Source organism: Trachypithecus francoisi, unplaced genomic scaffold, assembly GCF_009764315.1.
Source record: "Trachypithecus francoisi isolate TF-2019V2 unplaced genomic scaffold, Tfra_2.0 Lachesis_group18, whole genome shotgun sequence".
NCBI classification, from domain to species: domain Eukaryota; kingdom Metazoa; phylum Chordata; class Mammalia; order Primates; family Cercopithecidae; genus Trachypithecus; species Trachypithecus francoisi.
In genome coordinates this window covers 24,869,229-24,892,757 of record NW_022681463.1, presented here as the reverse complement: position 1 = coordinate 24,892,757, position 23,529 = coordinate 24,869,229, and positions in this window count along the sequence as shown.

Below are 23,529 nucleotides of genomic sequence, written 5' to 3'. Positions count from 1 at the left end.
GAATGGCAAGTTGAATTAAGAAGCAAAACCCAATGGTATGCTGTATTCAAGAGATCCATGTCACATGCAATGACACCCATAGACTCAAAGTAAAGGGATGGAGAAAAATCTGTCAAGTGAATGGAAATCATAAAAAGGCAGGGGTGACTATTCTAATTTCAGACAAAACAGACTTTAAATAAAACAAAACCAAAAGATCAAAAAAGACAAAGTGAAGCATCACATAATGTCACATAATAGCAAAGAGTTATTCTAAACAACAGGACCTAATTGTCCTAAATACATATGCACCCAACACAAGCACCCAGATTTATAAAGCAAGCTCTTAGAGACCGACAAGGGGACTTAGATAACCACCCAATAATAGTGGGAGACTTCAACACCACACTGAGAGAAAGAGACTGACCATCGAGGCAGAAAACTAAACAAAGATATTCAGGAACTGAACTGGATATTTGAACAAATGGACCTAATAAACATTGATAGACCTCTCTACCCTAAAAGAACAGAATATACAGTCTTCTTATCTGCATATGGCACATACTAGAAAATCAAGCACACAATCAGGCATAAAACAATCTGGAGCAAATTAAAAAAAAAAAAAAAATCCTGAAATCAGACCAACCTTGCTCAGACAACAGTGCAATAAAAAAATCAATACTAAGAAAATTACTCAAAACCATACAATTACATAGAAATAAACAAACTCTTCCTGAATGCACTCTGGGCAAATAATGAAATTGAGACAGAGATCAAGGAATTATTTGAACCTAATGAGAGCAAAGATACAATGTAACAGAATCTCTAGGACACTTTCAGAGCCATGTAAAGAGGAAAGTTTATAGCACTAAATACCCATATCAAAAAGTTAGAAAGCTCTCAAATTAACAACCTGACATCACAATTTGAGGAACTAGAGAAACAAGAGCAAACCAAGCCCAAGGCTAGTAGAAGTTAAGAAATAACCAAAATCAGAGGTAAACTGAAGAATATTGAGACATGAAACAAACATACAAAAGATCAATTAATCCAGGAGTTGGTTATTTGAAAGAATGAATAAGATAGATAAAACCTTTGGTAGACTAATAAAAAAACAGAGAATATCCAAATAAACGCAATCAGAAATGAGAAAAAGGACATTACCACTGACCCTGTAGACATACATAAACCTTCACAGACTGCTAGGAAAACCTCTATGCATACAAGCTGTAGAAAATCTAGAAAACATGGATAAATTCCTGGAAACAAACACAACCTCCCAAGATTGAACCAGGAAGAAATTGAATCCCTGAACAAATCAATGATTAGTCCCAAAATCTAATCATTAATGAAAAGGCTACAAACCAGAAAAAGCCTAGGACCAGACACATTTACAAATTCTACCAGATGCATAAAGAAGAGCTGGTACCATTCCTACAGAAACTATTCCCCAAAATTGAGTAGGATGAACTCTTTCTTAACTCATTCAATGAGATCAGCATCATCCTAATACCAAAACCTGGCAGAGACACAACAAAAAAAGAAAACTTCAGACGCAAGGTTGGTTCACCAAACATAAATAATAAACGTGATTCACCACATAAACAGAATGAAAAACAAAAACCACAGGAGCATCTCAATGGATGCAGAAGAGGCTGTCATAAAATTTAACATCTCTTCATGTTAAAACCCTCAACAAAATAGGCATGGAAAAAACATACCTCAAAATATTAAGAACCATCTGTGAAAATCCCATAGCCAACATAATACTGAATGGGCAGTTGGAGGCTTTCCTCTGTAAAACTGGAACAAGACGAGGATACCCTCTCTTACCTCTCCTGTTCATCATAGTACTGAAAGTCCTAGTGAGAGCAATCAGGCAAGGGAAAAAAAAAAGGTATACAAATAGAAAGAGAGAAGTCAAATTATCCCTGTTTGCAGATGATATGACTATATACCTAGAAAACTCCTCAGTCTCTCCCCAAAAACTCTTTGAGTTGATAAACAACTTCAGCAAAGTTTGTTTGTTTGTTTGTTTGTTTTTGAGACAGAGTCTGGCTCTGATGACCATGCTGGAGTGCAGTGGCATGATCTCGGCTCACTGCAGGCTCTGCCTCCCAAGTTCATGCCATTCTCCTGCTTCAGTCTCCCGGTAGCTGGTACTACAGGCGCCGGCCACCATGCCCAGCTAATTTTTTGTATTTTTAGTACAGACATGGTTTCACAATGTTAGCCAGAATGGTCTCGATCTCCTGACCTCATGATCTACCTGCCTTGGCTTCCCAAAGTGCTGGGATTACAGGAGTGAGCCACCGCACCTGGCCTCCAGCAAAGTTTTATAACATAAAGTCAATGTAAAAAATTAGTAGCACTCCTATACACAAACAGCATCCAAGCTGACAGCCAAATTAAGAATGGAATGTCATTCACAATAGCCACAAAAAGAATAAAATACCCAGGAATACAGTTAACTAAGGAGGTGAAAGACCTTTACAATAAGAATTACAAAACACTTCTCAAAAAAATCAGAGATGACACCAACAAGTGGAAAAATGTTCCATGCTCATGGATAAGATGAATCAATATTGCTAAAATGGCCAAACTGCCCCAAACAATTACTGATTTAATGCTATTCCTATCAAAGTACCAATGACATTCTTCACAGAATTAGGAAAAACTATTTTAAAATTTATATGGAACCAAAAAAGTGACTGAATTGCCAAGGCAATACTAAGCAAAAAGAATAAAGCTGGAGGCATCACATTATCTTACTTCAAACTGTACTATGAAACTACAGTAACTCAAACAGCATGGTAATGGTGCAAAAACAGTCACATAGACCAATGGAACAGAATAGAGAGCCCAGAAATAATGCTGTACACCTATAACCATCTTACCTTCAGAGAAAATGACAAATTTCCCATAAGCAATAGGAAAAGAACTCCCTATTCAAAATATGGTGCTGGGAAAACTGGCTAGCCATATGTGGAAGATTGAGCCCAAACCCCTTTCTTACACCATATAAAAAATTAACTCAAGATGTATTAAAGACTTAAATGTAAAGCCTAAAACTATAAAAACTCTGTAAGATAACCTAGGAAATACCATTCTGGACATGGGATCTGGTAAAGATTTCATGATAAAGATGCAAAAGCAATTACAACAAAAACAAAATTGACAAGCGGGACTTAATTAAACTAAGGAGCTTCTACACAACAAAAGAAACTATCAACAGAGTAAACAGATAACCCACAGAATGGGAAAAATATTTGCAAACAATGCATCCAACAAATATTAAATATCCAAAATCTATTAGAAACTTAAACAAATTTGCAAGCACAAAACAAACAACCCCATTAACTCTTTTCCCATTTTACCCAGGAATACTTGTCAGTGGTGCTTGTGGCTGAGACATTTATCCTAAATAAGTTTGCCACAAAATATCTCACTTTTATTATTATTATTGCATCACTCTAGTGTATCAGCTTTGGAAACAAAAGAAAACATTGTATTTATAGCATTCTGGTTTTAGTAGATGTATTTCCACTCACAAAATATAGTAATTCTTGATCACTGAAAATGTCCAATCTGAGAAAATGTAGCATTCTTGCATGTGATGTTAACATTGTTGTTGAACAATTTTTGGCCTAAGATTGATTTGATAAATTCAATTTTTCCAAAATGGATGATTCTGATGATTCAGACAGTTCTGTTTTTGCTTCTGTTTAGAAATAATTCCAAGAACTTTTATGTTTTCTTTTCACATTGAAAATCAGTCAGATTTGCTTCAGCCTCAAAGTGCATGTTTATGTAAAATTAGATGAATGCTGGCAGCGAGCTGTATTTTTTTTTTCCTAAACAGCAAAAAAGTTAAAAAGTGGGCAAATGACAAAAACAGACACTATTTAAAAGAAGACATACACGCAGCCAAAAAGCATGTGAAAAAAATGCTCAACATCTGTAATTATTAGAGAAATGCAAATCAAAATCACAATGAGATAGCATCTCACACAGGTCAGAATGGCTATTATCAAAAAGTCAAAAAATAACAGATGCCGGCAAGTTTGTGGAGGAAAGGGAACACTTATACACTGCTGGTGAGGAGTTCAGTTATTGTGGAAAGCAGCTGGTGATCTCTCAAGGAATTCAAAACAGAGTTACCATTTGACCCAGCAATCCCACCGTTGGGTATATAACCAAAGGAATATAAATCATTCTACCCTAAACACACATGCACATGTATGTTCATGGCAACACTATTCACAATAGCAAAGACATGGAATCAAGGTAAGTGCCCATCAATGGTAGACTGGATTTTAAAAATGTAGAAAATATATACAATGGAATGCTGTACAGCCATTAAAAAATGAGATAATGGTCTTTGCTGCAAGCAGACTAACAGATGAACAGAAAACCAAATTTCAGACATTCTCACTTTAAGTGGAACTAAACATTGAGTTTGGACTCAAAGAAAAAAACCTATAGCCACTGGGGCCTATTTGAGGTTGGATGGTAGGAGGATGGTGAAGATAGAAAACTACCTCTGGGATACTATGCTTATTATCCAAGTGCTGAAATCCATGACATGCAAATTGCCTGCTAAGAAACCTGCATGTCCCGAGCCTAAAATAAATGTTAAAAAAAATTAAAAAATAATAAAACAAGTTTAAAATGCAAAAACTAATTTTTTGTTTTTCTTGTATGAATATTTATCAAAGAAAGATACTCTGAAATCCACAGGTAAAAAGACAGTAGCTCTGAATACATTTGGGCTGTGATATTTTCACATTTAAACAGAAAACAAGCAGGATTGATACTATTCTTTCTCTACCAGTGTATTTTTCTGAACATTCCCCAAATAAAAATCTGCTGTAAGATTGAGTCAATTGAAAGCATCAAACATTTTAATTAATTAAGCACACAATTAGACTGGAATGAAGATTATGAACATATTTATGATAAAATATAAAAATTGAATATTGAATGTTGAAAACAATTTTTCTTTATAAATTCACAAATTACTTGGTATTAGTGATACATATAGTGAGAAATTGATTAAAATATATAAAAGTCACAAAAATAATTTAAATGACTTATATTTTAATGTTTAAATAAAAATTAACAGTATTTTTAAAATCTTGCTGTAATATATTTTAAGGTGCATTTTTGAAAATAATTTTTTTAAAACGTATTTTGAAAATTTTTATTTTAAAAAACAAATTTATTTTGAGAATGTTTTATGTCTCAACTTATTAAACAAATTTGTTAGTAAAATATTTCAGAAATTACATAATTTCAATTATTTTCAGCAAAATATTTTGCTTTCAAAAGTGTCCTGGTCTAGACAATAAATTATATAATCAACTTATTGCTAACACATAAAAATCTCTTTCATTTTAATTTAGCAAATGCTGTAGCAACACATAAAAATTCCGTTTTTTAATTTGAAAAGATTCAGAAAAAAGAGAAATCAGAGAGAATGTGGTCTCCAAAAGACCTCAAAGAATCTTCTTAAAGATACACATGCTGGTAGTTTTTGATAAAAGAAAACAGTAATTATAAGAAAGTATTATTTATCTAACACTATGGCAATTATTAACAAGTAACAATTTGCAGATAGTGGGATTATGAAGCAGGATATTCACCTGACCCGTCTGCAGGACTCGCAACTTGTTTACCCAGCCTGCAGCGCTCAACTCATAGGAGGAAGTACATGAGTGAACAAGGCAGGAACTGGGGTACATGAGGCACTGGAAACCAGCTGGCTATTTCAGCACCAGCAGGAGTGAACTCCACTCACTGAGACCTGCTGTGCTCCACCCCTTGTGGGAGGGAGCACACAGGTGAGTGGGTCCAGGAGTTGAGGTGATTGCATTTGGGCACTGGAAGGAGTAAACTCTGTGTAGTCCCTGCAGCAGCATTTTGGGGGTGCCCCCAATCTCTGAAGCCCCAGAGAGCATGTTATAGTGGTCTTTTAGCTCTGTCATCTGCAGATGGCTGAAGTGTTAACAGATAAGCGGGCCCGCTGCCTCTTTGATGAGGCACCTGCCTTCCACCAACAAGGGCAAAGAGCTAGTGTGGTAGCCTTTTGTATCCACACTCATAGCTATTGAGCTCTTGGCCAGCATCCAGGAAAAATGAAGTCATGTACAAAATTGAAAGATAATAAATGTGGGGGATTTTATTGCCAATGAAAGTGGGTCTCAGCAGGAAGGGAAGCTGAAAAGGGAACTGGGTGGGAAGGTAATCTTCCCCTGAAGTCCAGCTGTCTGTGGCCAGATACTTCTCTGAAGTCAATTACACAGGGAAGCTGTCCTTCTGAAGTCAAGCTGCATCTCTCTGATATCCAGCCGTAGTCCCTCATGTCCAGTTGCTTCTCCTCTCTGTCAGCTGAATCTGGGGTCTTTACAGGCACAGGATGGGATGGGGTGGGGCCATGGATGGTTTAGGAAAAGGCAACATTTGAGCAGAAAAACAGAGATATAAATTCTCACTTTGGGCTGCTGTCTCAGGCTTTTCAGCTTGAGTGTGGGGCTTCACTAGGGACCTGCCCTTTTATACCTAGAATTTCTCTGCTTCTTGTCCCCATCTGTTGCACTAATCAGGATAATCTAACTTCTATTACAAATATTAGGCAAATATTCATGGCTTAACACAATAAAGTTTATGTGTCTCTTGTGTAATGTTACAATACAGGTAAGCAGTGGCCTGTGTTTTGGGCTGTCAGGGAGACAAGTCAACTCCATCTTCTACATCTGCAATATTTAGGGTCTCAGAATCCTCCACTTAATTGTAGGCACTTAGATAAGAAAAAGAGCTTGAAGGAGCTTGGAGAGACTTTGTAGGGGTCAAGCCAGGAAAAAGTCCATAATTTCCTTTGAAAACACTGACCAGAACTGAAGGCATGGCTCTGCCTAACTGCAAAGGGACTTGGAAATGTAGACTAGAAGTTGTCTTTATAGTTTGTTCTCATACTGCTAATAAAGACATACCTGAGACTGGGTAGTTTATATAGAAATGAGGTTTAATTGACTCAAAGTTCAACATGGCTGAGGAGGCCTCACAATCATGGTGGAAGGTGACTGAGGAAGAAAGTCATATTTTACATGGTGACAGGCAAGAGGGAGAGTTTGTGCAGGAGAACTCCAATTTATAAAACCATCAGATCTTTTGAGACTTATTCACTACCATGAGAACAGTATGGGAAAAACTACCCCCATGACTGAATTATCTATACCTGGTCCCACCCTCAACATGTGTATTATTCATTTCAAGTGGAGATGTGGGTGGGATACGGCCAAACTATATAATTTCACCCCGACCTCCCCTCCAAATCTCATGTCCTCACATTTCAAAAACAGTTATGCCTTCCCACAGTCCCCCCAAGTCTTAAATCATTTCAACATTAACTGAAAAGTTCACAATCCAAAGTCTCATCTGAGACTAGGCAGGTCCCCTCCACCTATGATTTTGCACCTGTAAAATCAAAAGCAAGCTAGTTACTTCCTAGATAAAATGAGGTTACAGGCATTTGGTAAATATATTCATTTCAAATGGGAGAAATTGGACAAAACAAAGGGGCTACAAGCCACATGTAAGTCTGAAATCCAGTGGGGCAGTCAAATCTTAAAGCTCCAAAAGAATCTCTTTTGACTCCATGTCTCACATCCTGGTCATGCTGATGCAAGAGGTGAGTTCCCATAGTCTTGGGCAGCTCTGCCCTGTGACTTTGCAGGACACAGCCCTCTGCCCCAGCTGCTTCCTTGACTTGCACTGAGTGTCTGCAGCTCTTCCAGGTGCATGGTAGAAGCTATCGGCGGATTGGATGAACCATTCTGGGGTCTGGAGGACGGTAGCCCTTTTTTCACAACACCACTGAGCAGTGCCCTAGTGCGGACTCATGTGGGACTTCAACCCCACATTTTCCTTCTGCACTGCCCTAGCAGAGCTTCTCCATGAGGACTCCACTCCTCAGCAGACTTCTGCTTGGATATCCAGGCATTTCCATACATCTTCTGACATTTAGGCAGAGGTTCCCAAACCTCAATTCTTGACTTCTGTGCACCTTCAGACTCAACACCACATGCAAGCTGCCAAAGCTTGGGGCTTGTGCCCTTTGAAACAATAGCCCAAGCTGTACATTGGCTCCATTTAGCTACAGCTAGAGTAGCTGGGATACAGGGCATCAAGTTCCGAGGCTGCACACAGCAGGGGGGACCTGGATCCAGCCCAGGAAACCATTTTTCCCTCCTAAGCCTTTGGGCCTATGCTGGGAGGGGCTGCCACAAATGTCTCTGTCATTCCCTGGAGACATTTTCTTCATTGTCTCAATGATTAGTATTTGGCTTCTCATTACTTAAATAAATTTCTGCAGTCGGCTTGAATTTCTGCCTGGAAAATGAGTTTTTCTTTTCCACTGCATCATAAGGCTAAAAATTTTTCAAACTTTTATGCTCTGCTTCCTCTTGAACTCTGCCACTTAGAAATTTCTTACACCAGATAGGCCTAATCATTTCTCCCAAGTTCAAAGTTCCATAGATCTCTATGTCAGAGGCAAAATTCCACCAGTCTTTGTATAGCAAGAGTGACCTTAATTCCAGTTCCCAACCAGTTTGTCATTTTCATCTGAGACTACCTTAGGCTGGACTTTATTGTTCATACCACTATCAGCATGTTGATCAAAGCCACTCAACAAGTTTCTAGGAAGTTCCAACCCTTCCTACATCTTCTTGTCCTCTGAGCCCTCCAAGTCTCTAGGAAGCTCCAAAATTTCCCACATTTTCCTATCTTCTTCTGAGCCCTCCAAACTGTTCCAATCTCTGCCTGTTACACAGTTCCAAAGTCACTTCCACATTTTTGGGAATTTTTAGAGAACACCTCACTCTACTGGTAACAGTTGACTGTCTTTTCTCATGCTGCTGATGAAGACATACCCAAGACTGGGTAGTTTATAAAGGAAAGATAGTTAATTGAGTCAAAGTTCCACATGGCTTGGGAAGCCTCATAATCATGGCAGAAGGTGAATGAGGAGCAAAGTCATGTCTTACACGGCAACAAACAAGAGAGAGAGTTTGTGCAGGGGAACAAGCCTAAATACAAAACTTTCAGATCTCATGAGATTTATTTGCTACCACAAGAACAATATGGGGGAACCACCACCATGATTCAGTTATTTCCAGCTGGCCCCATCCTTGACACATGGGGATTAGTACAATTCAAGTTGAGATTTGGGTGGGGACACAGCCAAATCATATCATTGTCAAAGCCGACAACTCACAGGTATTTGTAATCAATTAGATTTCTGCCACAATCACCCACAGAGAGTATTTATTCATTGAATAGTAAGTCATATGTCCATTTACAGCTTATTTAAAACAGTGTTCATTACAAGAATACAACATGAAATGCCTCCATGGAGAAGCTAACAAAGAAAATGGGTAGAGCAGCCAAGTATAGAGTGATGGAGACTGAGGCAACAAACAAAGCACACATCCCAGCAAAACAACAGCAGATTTTACCAGCTCATCTGGACACAAACCTAGAGTAACTGGTCCACAGATATTTAAAGAGATGTTGGTAATGAAGACTTTATGAGAGAATCTGACATTAAACTTTCTTTTCAAATTCAAAATTTATTTTAAAAAGGTTTTGCAGACAAATTTAACACTCATGGATCTTTTGTGTATGTAGGTTGGGATGGGGTGGTGGGAAATGAGTGAAAGCATCTAATTGCCCACATTTAAAACATAAAAGAAATAAAAAAGGAAAGGGGACTATTGAGGCAATAGAGTTGATAATCACAGACATAAAATCTGTGCTTATCTAGAAATATGGTTTGAAGTTAAAAGATACTTTGGCTCTAAGAATGGCTGCAGAGAGTGAAACAGATTAAGTAACAGCCTGACAACCAGCAAGAGAAACTAAAATAGTCATAGCACCCCCAAATTAAGGCAAGGGCCAGTAGTATCTAGATATAGGGGCTAATGAACTGGTCAAATCGACCAGTGGCCTAATGAAGAATACGTAACTTCTATTTGTTCAATTTTTTTCTCCTGAATATTTTCACATTTCCAGCATAATTCCCAGTATGTACCTACATAGTTAAAATTACCTTTCAGCTAAAGTGTTTCATGCCAAAAAGCTGCTTTTTTCTTTTCAAAAAGAGGTGGTTCTTAGAAATGCCCCTACACTCTATGCTGTACCACAGTTAATTGTCTTCCTGATAATCCAATTTCCAAGTCCTGCCTGAATTAATTAAATTAGACTTTCAATAAGCTAGAGTGGCACCTTACTTTAGTACGTAGAGATAGCTTAGACATCACTTACATAACTAACAATATAGATTGAGACTTCACTGCTGTGCATTTGGGGGCTAGCCATACATTGAGAAATATAAAGTCATGAGCCATGTAATAGCATTTCCATTAGCAATGAACAACAGGCTGGGCACGATGGCTCACTCCTGTAATCCTGGCACTTTAGGAGGCCAAGATGGGTGGAGCACAAGGTCAGGAGATTGAGAACATGCTGGCCAACATGGAGAAACCCCATCTTTACTAAAAATACAAAAATTAGCCTGGCATGGTAGCATGCTCCCATAATCCCAGCTACTCAGGAGGCTGAGGCAGGAGAATCAATTGAACCTGGGAGTTGGAGATTGCAGTGAGCCGAGATCATGCCACTGAACTCCAGCCTGGTGACAGAGCAAATCTCCATCTCAAAAAACAAAAACAAAAACAAACAAAAAAATGAACCACATATAAGATGGTGGTCCCCTAAGATTACAATACTGATTTTATTGTACTTTTTGTATGTTTATATATGTTTACATATACAAATACCATTGTGTTACAAATTGCCCACAGCATTCAGCACAGTGTGCAGTACGGTAACATGTAGCCTAAGAGTAGTACACTATATTATATAGTCTAAGTGTGTAGTAGGCTCTACCATCTAAAGTTTATGTAAGTATATCCTATAACATTTGCACAATGACAAAATCCTTAAAGTCACATTTCCCATAAGATTTTCCCATTGTTAAGCTATGCGTTACTGTAATAAATGACTTATGAAATAAATCTTAATATTTTTAAAAAGTAATTTATGATTTTTCTGATAAAATAGTTTGCACACTTTGAAAGACACAATGAATTTATTGAATTCATTTGTTGTGTCATAGTCTGTTCATCATTACCTTACAGTACAGCTAATTAAGATGAAGTAGTTTTTTTATTATTTACATAATGATGTTCATTTTATAATGATTTTATTTCATAATACTTACCCTTCATTGAATATCAAAGTGTTTTTGTAGTGATATTACCCTGTTCACCTCATTTAGATTTAAAAGAGCAAAAGAATTATTGTTTATATCAGTAAGAAATTGATTTCATTCTTATAAATTGAACTGACTGAATAACTGGGACGGTGTTTGTAGGTTTTATCTTACATTATCAATTTTGAAACTAAATCAAATGGTTGTTTAATTAATTTATTTTCTTCATTTTGCATTATTAAATGACATATAGAGACAGAAAATAGGTAGAAAGCTTTTCTCAAACTGATTTGAAGAAGTACTATGTGTATTATTGCTTTCAGAGTAAATACTAAAAATCTGAGGATCAGCACTGTCTATCAGGGAATGAGATTCCTAGTCATTGTTTCACTGGACAGAAGGAAAGGTGATCAGTGGCAGAGAGCAATACAAAGATGGGGAGAAATAGCATCTGATTGGACAATGCATGATAGGCATGATTACAAAGTATAAACCATAAGAAAGGGAAGCAAGGGAATTGCCGCAAAGTGAATCCATTGAATTTTTGGTTGAAAGAATAGTCCTGTCATTTCAGGCACAAAGAAAGACATTGTTTTTCTCATCAGCAACCTCACCTGTAGGTCTGTTCCCAGTCATCTACCATTTTGTGATGCTGTAAGGAGAAATGCACAAGCATCAAAGCAAAGCTTTCCCTATTTGATCATTTTGCCTAGCACTGACATTTTAAAAGGTCATTTGACACACAGTGGTGGCAGTTTCAAAGTATTCACAATTAGAGGGTTTGTGTACTATGTGAACAAATTGGAAGTATAAAAGAACTTTTACATATTTTAACATGAGTTTGTCTCTAGTAATACCCTTAATATGATAATTATAGTAATATTTTAGCACATCTTAACATTTTATCAGGTTTTTCCAAACTTCCATGAAATTTTCTTTGTCAATTGGGAGATATTAACTTGCATTAAATACATCAATATATTCACCTTTATCAATATCTCTGGTGAATAATTTCACTCTAAAATGTAAGTTCAGTTTTTCTCTGTTATTTCAATCATGTTCAGTTGTTTACCAATTTATGAGTAATTATTTAAGGAGATTCTATTTAGAGACAATTTGTTAAATTATATAAATTTAGGGTTTAATCTGCTAAATTTTATAAAAGTGATTATAGCAAATGCAAGGAAGCTAAACATTATTAGAAAAAATTATAATCTCCATTTTTGTTTTTCAAAATTTTAGATTTCAAATTCTACCTTCTGATAGTTGACTACTTTTAGAGCATATATTACTTTTAGAATCTTTGCATTCTAAACCCAAGTTCTGAATATTAAATTTAATACAGAGTCACTTTCCACATAAGGAAATATGGCTTCTACAATTATTAAAAACACATCAAAAGTGTTCTGATAACAAAACAAGACTATGTTTAGTAATACATTCTAATGTTTTCAGAAATATTGTCCCTTCTGATCATATGTGTGATTTCTCTAGTCTGAAGAAATAAAGGAACACAGGAGATTTATACTGTATAAAATAAATTATATTCATATTAAAAATTTAAAAAATATATTTCTGTGACATATAAATATATGCATATATATTGCATAAATATATATTGCACTCAACCACATATTTTCAGGGGAAACTAATAGTTGATCTTGTCTTGGACTCTTTTTGAACATGATGAAATAATGATCTACTTGTCCCTGCCCTGCTATTCTTCCTATTCTCTGACCAGATTATAAGTAGAATCATATAATAAAATTTTGTAAATAACCAAGAGGAATATTTTGCACAAACTATTTACTCAATCTTAGAGAACTGTTTTTAGGCAAAGCCAAGGCTAGAACAAAGTTTTTCTGATGTCTACTGCAGTGATTTTTAGAAAGTGAATATACGTAACTGACTACTTACCAAAGTATTTTATTGACTCAGCTTTTCATATACCTATGCATATTTATCTGCACATGTTTATCAAATACTTTGTATAGCAGGCTCACTACATATGTAATTGAATAGTTTTCCTAATGTAGTATTTGCATCATTTAAAAAAACAACTGTAGTACTTGTTAGCACATGCAACAGGGACTATACAGGAAAGAGACAACAAATGAAGTTAGACCAGTTTGGCTCATTATGAAACAAAATCTTCTTTTGACCAGCATTTCTCTACTTTTTTTTTCTCCCTTTAATCTTGCACATGGAAAAGATAGTTCAGCCTCCTGTGGAGTATAACATTCTATAACAGATGCAGAAGAAATATTTCAGTATCTTCAAATACCTCTTATCCCTACTGTTGATTTCTGTGTTAGTTTTGCCTAATTGGTTTAGCAACTCTGAGGAGCTGTGTTGTGTTTTCTATTTGGATGATGTTTTGGTAGTAATTTTAGGCTAAAGACTTCATTCAATTGGCCCTTTTGAAATGTATTAATCTTGTGGTGTTGGTGATGAACAAGGGATAAATTAGGGAAGCCTTTATTATTGATCTGTCCAAAGCTTTCATGTTACTTGATCATGCTCTGCTGTTCATACAGTTGAAGGCAATTAATTTTAGAAACGAGACAAGCTGTTAACACAGAACAGTTTGCAAGCCTTCCTGTAACACAATATGATACATTGAAGACACTGTACTTTATTATAAAGTGCTGGATCATTTCAATTAATGTTCTTTCAACTCTAAATTAGCAGGGTATTTAAATATGTGCTTGCTCTGTTCTGTCCTCTTATCTTTCCAAATTGGGTGTTATCCTGGAGTTTAAACAGAGAGGTCAAATGTAAAAGTTCTAAGTGTTTTAAGTTGTTTGGCAGCCTTGATAGCATTCTATAGCTCACTTTCTTTTAATGCTTGGCCACTGGGATCCTGAATAGGCTGTTTTAATGTTTTTAAAATCAGTTTTTTAAACTCTTAGATTTAGTTTCTTAAAGATAGACAATGTCTTTGAATACCCAGAATTCAGATCTCTGCCAATATTATAAATATACTTTTAATATTACAGCAAATAATCCATTAAGATGACAAAAAAGCCTGTTAATTGTACAATGCAGTCTTATATCATTTAGATTAAAGGAAAAGCTATTTAAATTGAATAGGTTAATGTTTCTGTATTACTTAAAAATATATAATTCTATGGAACTGGATTTCCCTTTTTATAATACACATGCTAAGACAAAATGTGTCATAAAATCAATAAAATATATTATTCAAACTCCACTTATGTTAATTAAATTCCCCCAGTTTTGGAGTTTTTTTCATTTTTGTTTTTCTATTTATATATCTACAAGCCTGACATCTTAGAATTAAATGAGATTGATCAAAGTTTATAATGATGCGGTATTTTAGGAAATGTTATTTTAAAGAACTTCATGATGAATGGGAAACACAATAGAGACAATGTATCCATCTGAACTACAGCTACAACAAAGCTGTAGAAATATTAAAATTATATACATCACACATTACAGACATTTCATTGTTCTATTGAGCTTATAAATATCAGCATCAACATATCAGTTGAAGTGTGAGGACAATTGTAAATACCATTCCCAACATTTACAGTTACCATTGCTATATTAAGTCAAGTATCAGCACAGTTAATGAGTTAAAATGGTTAAATAGAAAGCAACGTGATACAATGTCACTTTTTCAAAATATAAAGATGAATCTATTTTTGCAAAATTGACTAAATTGGCTCACTTATCGGCCGGGCGTGGTGGCTTAAGCCTGTAATCCCAGCACTTTGGGAGGCCGAGACGGGCGGATCACGAGGTCAGGAGATCGAGACCATCCTGGCTAACACGGTGAAACCCCGTCTCTACTAAAAACTACAAAAAACTAGCCGGGCGAGGTGGCGGCGCCTGTAGTCCCAGCTCCTCGGGAGGCTGAGGCAGGAGAATGGCGTGAACCTGGGAGGCGGAGCTTGCAGTGAGCTGAGATCCGGCCACTGCACTCCAGCCTGGGTGACAGAGCGAGACTCCGTCTAAAAAAAAAAAAAAAAAAAAAAAATTGGCTCACTTATCATATACATGTTTATAGAGAAAGATATGATCTTGGTTGAATTTTCCTTACTCTGAACTATCTAAAAACCATCTTCCCAATTCTGTGTAAGAGAGATGTACATTGTAACAGATAGCAGAAGTAGCTTCACTGAGTTAGAGGTAAATATACAACACAGTGTGCTTATACAAGGTCATGTATCCATGGACCTTAAAGGACTCTAGTTATTTTAAGCAAATTACACACTTAAATGTAGGTTTTCTTTCCTTTGTCTTCATCATGATGAGCATAAAGCAATAAATACTACATATACTATGTAAAAACAAGCAAGTTCTATAGGCATAATATGAGGACAAAATAGCTACACGTTTCTGAAGAAATCTAAATATAATTTGTAGTTGAAGAAAAAATATATTTTTGTATTTGTCCTATATAAGATGGTACTTTGTGGCTCTATCATGTAATGGGGGAGGTTTATGGGAAAAGATGAAAACTGGCTACAGGTAAACAAAATACAATGCATTCCAGCCAACATTTTTTCCCTAAACAAATCATGCATAATTTGAAGTGTATATAATGCCATTTGAGTCATGAAGTGTCCTTTTATTTTTCCTAAACTCTAGGGAGTTTCATTTAATACTGGTATAATCGGAATTCAATGATCTTATAGGACCTTTGGAAATAGAAATAATATTTTAATATGACAACTTTTATACATTTAAATTATATCTGGATGAAAAAACTTATGAAAATGTGTATGTTTCCACAGTAGTAACAAATACACCAAATCCCTACATAACAGAACAGAAAATATGCCCAGTATGAGACTAAATAGTACAGATGTCTGAGTTTCTTTAAATAGATACATGCGCTGAAATGTATTTTATTATGTATTAAGGTTCAAAAGCAAGAAACTTGTATAAAAGTTCAGTAAATATTTCTCTAATGATGCTTTTCTTCCATATTAATTATTCATGTTGAAAACTAAAACGTTGGCCCTCATCATGTTCCAAATACAGTAAGACATTTTTTTAACTGTGTAAATGCAATCCAGGCACACACTGTAGTTAAAAGCTTCATTGCTAGAGTTGAAATCATACAATAGCCAGCAATTCACTGTGGACTTTAGGAGAGTATGAGTGGGTCAAGTTGAGAGTTCAGGACATAGGAACCTATTACATTTTGTTTGTTTGAACTTAAGGTAAAGATTGAGTGTAATGAGACTCTCTACATAAATACACAAAAGGAATGAACATTTGAACAGTTTTAAGATGTTAGAGAGGCCCTATTTGGTTACTAGCATTTATCTTTATTCCCTGAGTAACTCTATGAGTAACAGACACAAATCTCAACCTAATGCCCAGAATTTGTGACAGAGTAACTTTAAAACCATAGAGCCAATCACAATGTTTAACCATATCGGGACTAAAAATTTGTTATAGCATCTAGCATACTTTATACATAAGTTTTTGTGAAATTGAATAGGATATTTGATGTACTTTCTACTGAGTAATGGTCATATATAGATATAGAAGTCACCCCTTAATTAAATTCTTCACTTGTGCTAGATGCAGTAACTCACACCTGTAATCCCAGCACTTGGGAGGCCAAGGAAGGAAGACTGCTTGAGGCCAGAAGTTTGAGACCAGCCTGGGCAACTTAGCGAGAATCTCTCTCTCTACAAAAAAATTTAAAAATGAGCCAAGTGTGGTGGCATGTGCCTTCAGTCCCAGCTACTCAGGAAGCTGAGGTAGGAAGATCGCTTGAGCCCAGGAGTTCGAGGTTGCAGTGAGCTATGATCAAGCCACTGCACTCCAGCCTGGGTGACAGAGCAAGACTATCACAAACAAACAAAAACCCTCTTCAGTCATTTACTTAGAGTATTAGTCCATTTTCACACTGCTATAAAGAACTACCTAAGACTGGGTAATTTATGAAGAAAAGAGTTTTAATTGACTCACAGATCCGCAGGCCATAAAGGAAGCACGACTGGGAGGCCTCAGAAAACTTACAATCATGGCAGAAGGTGAAGGGGAAGCAAGCACGTCTTGCCGTGGTAGAGCAGGAGAGAGAGAGACTGAATGGGGAAGTGCCACACTTTTTAACCGTAAGATCTCGTGAGAATTCACTCACTATCACGAGAACAGCAAGGAGGAAATCCACCTCCATGATTTAATCACCTCCCACGAGGTCCCTCCTCTGACACATGGAGATTACAATTCGAGATGAGATTTGAGTAGAGCCAATGCCTGTCACTTGGGTAAGTGAAGGAGATTGAACAGAAGTTAAATTCTAGTATTTCCTCACATAATTGCCTTATATTAATACATTGTATTTTATTTTAAAATTAGAATAGCTACACAAAAAGCAAAACTTATTCATAATCTGATCCCTAAAAATTAAGCAAGATCAAGAATTACAAATTTTTCCAGACTCCTTTCTGTATATATAGACATATTATGTATGAATTATAGAATTGATATTCTCTGATACATACTGTTTTGTAACCTACATGTCATTTAAATCTTTTTATAAGGTGAAATATTTTCCAAGAATTATATATTTTGGTGCTATAGATTCCTTAGTGGCTTCCAAGTATGCCTCTGTATGTATATGTATTTACTTAATACACTACCTATTAATGGATTTTATATTGTTTTCCACTTTCACCTTTGTAAACAAATACATCTCAAAATTAACATTGTTCTATTAAAAGCAAAGCTAGACAATAAGATATTTAATACTTGGCAAATTTTCTTCAAGAAATGAAGTACCAAAATATTCTGCCAGTAAAAATTTATGAGTGCCCTGTTTCTACATACTCTTATAATTAACCTTAAGAACTATTTTTCAAACATACATGTAAAAAGAGTTACATGCAAATATATATATATATATATTTATATCTCATCATCAAAACTGGACCTGCTTCTAAGTGATCTTGGCATGATACCAACATGATTTTCCTAGAATTGCCATATCTCTTTGTCTTATTAGATTTTTTATCATAAAACTCTCAAAGCTTTAGATCATGGAATTATGGTCATTGTACATATTTGGTAGTTTTTTAAACTAATGCTATAGTGTTGTTCTGTCTGTATTTGTCTTTCACCGATATGAGATAAAGTAAGCAAGCTTTCACTAACATAGCCAGATGCACAAACATTTTTAAAATGCGTGGGGTGGTCATTGTGTACATGAGATTGACATACTTTGGAGAGTTTGAATTTTGCAAGAGTCTTGTCTGTAACATAGAACGTGATCTTATATAATGTTTCTGATTCTGATCATCTTCACGCCTCTCTTAAAAATGTAAAAAGTCTTAGATTTTTCTCAGCATCATCAGCTCATAGTACATGTTCTCAGAACCATCTGGCCTGTTGGACTACATAAGAGCAGTTTTAGAGGGAAATAAATGTTGAAGCCAGATGGATGAATATACAGAGAGTGAAAGTAAAGTCGGTGAGCATAAAGAATTATTTCTAGAAATTTTACTTATAAAGTTAAAAGAGAGATTCATTGTTGTCTAGAATTTAACTCTCAAAGAAGAATGTGGTAGTTTTGTTAATTTGTATAGTTTTTAGATGAGTCTTAAGTATTATTATGTATTTATGATAAAGTTTCAGGAGAGAAACAGTTCATGTCACTGCTATGTACTAAGTGTTTCTATCCCGTCAAAATTTGTATTTGAATACTGTAACTCCCAATGTATTTGGAGGTGTGCAAACCAAGAAGGGATCCTCACCAGAAACTGAATCTCTCAGAACCTTGATCTTGGACTTCTCCCGCTTCCAGAACTGTGAGGAATAAATGATGAATGTCGGTTGCTTAAGTCAACCAGTGTATGGCATTTTGTTTCAGCAGCCCAAGTTAACTAAGATAGCCAATAATGACAGAGTTGATAGAGCAAGACCCCTGGAGAAATCACAAGTCAGTATGGAGCCATAAGCACAGGTAAAATAATTGTGTGGCTTAGAAGACATATATGCATCCTCCTTGTCCTGAAGAGAAAGAGGAAAGACTGCAGTGAGTATCAATACATGTATTGGTGGAGAAAGTAAGTAGTTGTGGAAATTCCTAACTGATAGCCTGAATTACTTCTTCATATCAGGAGGCAAGGTCATCTCCTCAAAGAATGTTTAAAATGGGAAGAGATATAGTGAAGGATTGACATCTATAATGAATAAAAAATGAAAGCTGACTGGGACTGGTTCTCAAACTTCATGGAAAACTCAAACTTAAAATAATTTTCCAGTAGATTTTTGCTCTTGCTATCGGGGAAACCAGCACCCAATATTTCAGTGTAGGTTCTTTTCTATTTTCCCTAAGTGTTGGCCAGTCTGAGAAATAAAGTAAAAGAGTACAAAAGAGGGAAATGTTATAGTTGGGTCTCCGGGGGTGACATCACATATTGGCAGGTTCCATGATGCCCCCTGAGCCACAAAACCAGCAAGGTTTTATTAGGGATTTCAAAAGGGAAGGGGTGCATGAATAGGGAGTGGGTCACAGAGATCACATGCTTTAGGGGCAACAAAAGATCACAAGGATGGAAGGGCATGGCAAGGTCATAAGGCCAGGATGAAATTAGAATTATTGATGATGTTCCATGTCCCACTGTGCATGCATTGTCGTTGATAAACATCTTAACAGGAAACAGGGTTCAAGAGCAGAGAACTGGTCTGACTAGAATTCGCCAGGCTGGAATTTCCTGATCCTAGCAAGCCTGAGGGCACGTCAGGAGACCAGGGAGTATTTCATCCCTTATCTTCAACTGCATAAGACAGACACCCCCAGAGTGGCTGTCCATAAGCCTCCCCTGGGAATGCATTCCCTTCCCAGGGTTATCCCTTACTGGGAAAAGAATTCAGTGATATTTCTCCTACTCATTTTCTTCAGTAAGAAAAATATGACTCTGTTCTGCACAGGCCTGCAGGCAGTCAGACCTTATGGTTATCTCCCTTGTTCCCTGAACATCGCTGTTATCCTATTCTTTTTCAGGGTGCCCAGGTTTCAAATTGTTCAAACCCACATGTTTTACAAACAATTTGTGGAGTTAATGCAATCATCACAGGGTCCTGAGGCGATATACAGCCTCAGCTTACAAAGGTGATGGGATTAAGAGATTAAAGTAAAGACAGGCAGAGGAAATTATAAGAGTTATTGATTGGGTAAGTGATAAATGTCCATGGAATCTTCACAATTTATGTTCAGAGACTGCAGTAAAGGCAGGCATAAGAAATTATAAAAGTACTAATTTGGGAAACTAATAAATGTCCATGAAATCTTCACAATTTATGTTCTTCTGCCGTGACTTTAGCCAGTTCCTCCATTAGGGGTCCCTGACTTCCTGCAACACTTGCCTTTTTTGTTTGTTGAGAATTTTCTCAACCAATTTTGAGAAACATTTAAGAATTATTAAAATCTAAAAGATTTGATGAGCTAATTGGCTAATGGGGAATCCAATTACAGTGTAGGATCCACTGATTTGAAGCCAAGGTACACTGTAAGAGCATGCTGACGGGTTGCTGAGGTTGGCTGAAGATGATAATTTGCCACACTGGTCGAAATTAAAATCTAGGAAAGAGGCTATGTTAGCCTGGTGCATTCTGGAGATATCAGGAATTCTGGAAAGATTTGAAGAAGACAGAGACCATCATGTAGAATGTCCTTGATTAATGTAGAGGAGCGATCTAAACATTAGTAGCAAACACGAACAAATGCAGAGGATATACTCAAATGAGATGAATTTCAAATCAGATGATAATTTTGCTAAGGCTAGAGTCTAGTGGCAGCCCTAAATAGTTAAAAGAGTGCAAAAAGCTGTGTGTTCAAAATCACTTTGAATATGATTTAACTAAGGGTTACTTAAAAGTACACATAATAACATTAATATTTACTATTACTGAAATAATAACTTGGATTGAGTGATTAACCATTGTCAAACTTGTACTGTGTAACTAAATATGCATATGCCTTAGCTCAATAAACTTCATTTTAAGAAATTATTATGACCATTTATAGAAGAAGAAATCAAGAGTTAGCATGTAAGTAGCTTACTGAAGATTACACAGCTGGAAAGAGGATGTGCTTGGATAAAAACTAGCTCTATCTTATTGGAAAACTGCCTCTGGAGTAGGGATAAAGTTGGAGAGAACAGAGGGTTTGTTTGTTTGTTTTGAGACAGTCTCACTCAGTCAACCAGGCTGGAGTGTGGAGCGCAATGGTGCAATCTAAGCTCACTGTAACCTCGGTTCAATGCAACCTCCCAGTCTCAAGCAATCCTCCTACCCCAGACTCCTGAGTAGCTGGGACTATAGACATGTAGCACAATACCCAGCTAATTTTTGTATTTTTTTTTTAGAGACAGGGTTTCATCATGTTTCCCAGGCTGATCTCAAACTCCTGAGCTCAAGTAATCCACCCACCTAGGGATTACAAGAGTGAGCCACCATTGCCTGGCCAGTTGATGAAGGCTGAATGCCAGAGAATTGAGGATTAAAAGGGTGGTTAGGTGGTGGTTAAAACAATTTAAATTTCTTTAAAAACATTTGTGAAAAAAGAGTGAGATAGTACTGTAGCTTATGAAGAATCAGAATAAAATTTGTTTTCTTTTTTTGTATTTTATAATTTTTGCATTAAGGACAGACAAGTTTTAGCACATTTGGGACAGAGATGATGTCTAGTAAATAAAGCTTATTGAGGAGGGGTAGAAGATAAGCCAATATAAATAGATGATACGACTTTTCATAGCATGAGATGAAGTGAGAGACAAGGAATATTCAAAGCAAAGTGTCAAAGGGGAAGAAAAGATCAGTGACAGTCATTCGTTTTTTATCAGTTTTTAGATAACTCATGGACTCAGAAAGGGATGCAGTTCTTTCATTTGCATAAGTATCACTCTTATAAATTCATTATTTACATAGATATTTCTATTGAAGTAATTTTAATTAATTCAGAACTTGCTAAATCATTTTTCTGGCAGGAAAAAGTTAGGGCAACAATGAAAATTATATATTGAGAATAAAAGAAGGAAGGAGAGAAAAGGAAATGAGAGAGGGAGCAAAAGAGAGAGGAAGAAAGGAAGACAGAAGGGAATATTATTTGTTGAATTGAATCCTGTTCTGCAAAAAAAGAAGTTGTAACAATTCCACCTTGCCTCTAATCCCTAACCTGTCCTTATCCATTCGTAGGTGTAGGCTGAACTAGCCTTGGGAAGGAATTTAGTTTATAGTTTAAAGAATAGCCCTTCTCAAAAGCTAAACTGTTGTAAAAGAAAGGCCATCAGCCACCAAGTTAGAATGAGAGGGGCTGGAATTCTAAATGTTATCAGCCATTATTCTGGAGATCATAAGATTTGCAACTTTCCCAATTACTCTTAAAGGTAGCATCACTAATGTGAACCTACAATTGGCCTTTTGAGATGTCTTTTCAGGTTTTTGCATTTCTAACAACCAGATGGCCCCACCTGGACCTGCCAACCAGCTTGATGGCCCCACCCAGGAAGTGACTTAGTATAAGGGAACAACTTCGACTCCCTATGATTTCATCCCCAAACCAACAAATCAGCACTCCCAATTCACTGGCCCCTCCTACCCACCAAGTTATCCTTAAAAACTCAGATCCCACAGTTATCAGGGAGACTGATTTGAGTATTAATAAAATTCCAGTCTCTTCTACAGCCAGCTCTGCATGAATTACTCTTTCTCTATTTCAATTCTCCTGTCTTGATAAATGGGCTCTGTCTAGGCAGTGGGCAAGGTGAACCCCTTGGGTGGTTACAATGTTAGAGACAGACAAGCAGAAAAGGGAGGTCATTCAGAGACATCAAGTGAGAGGACAGCCATCTGAAGACAGAGGCAGAGACTGGAGTTCAGCTACAACAAGCCAAGTAATACCAAAGACTGTTAGATGTTAGAGAGGCAAGGAAGGATTCTCTCTTAAAGGCTTCCAAGGGAGCAGGCCCTTGGACACTTTGATTTCAGACTTGCAGTCTCCAAAACTGTAAGAGAATACATTTCAGTTGTTTTAAGCCATCCAGGTTTTGGTCCCGTTTTATCCAGGCTTTGGAAACTATTACAGACCCCCAAGTTATGAATTTCATCAGCTGTATATAAACAGCAGTATTCATTTCTCTTCCCATTCAGAAGCAGAGAGCTTGTTTTTTCCTCTCTTGGGAAGAAGGGGAAGGTCTCTAGATCCAAATTCAAGTTTCATGGGGGCAGAAGACATTTCACTACTCTTTGGGTAGTAGCAAATGTCCCCACTATAAAGAAACCCA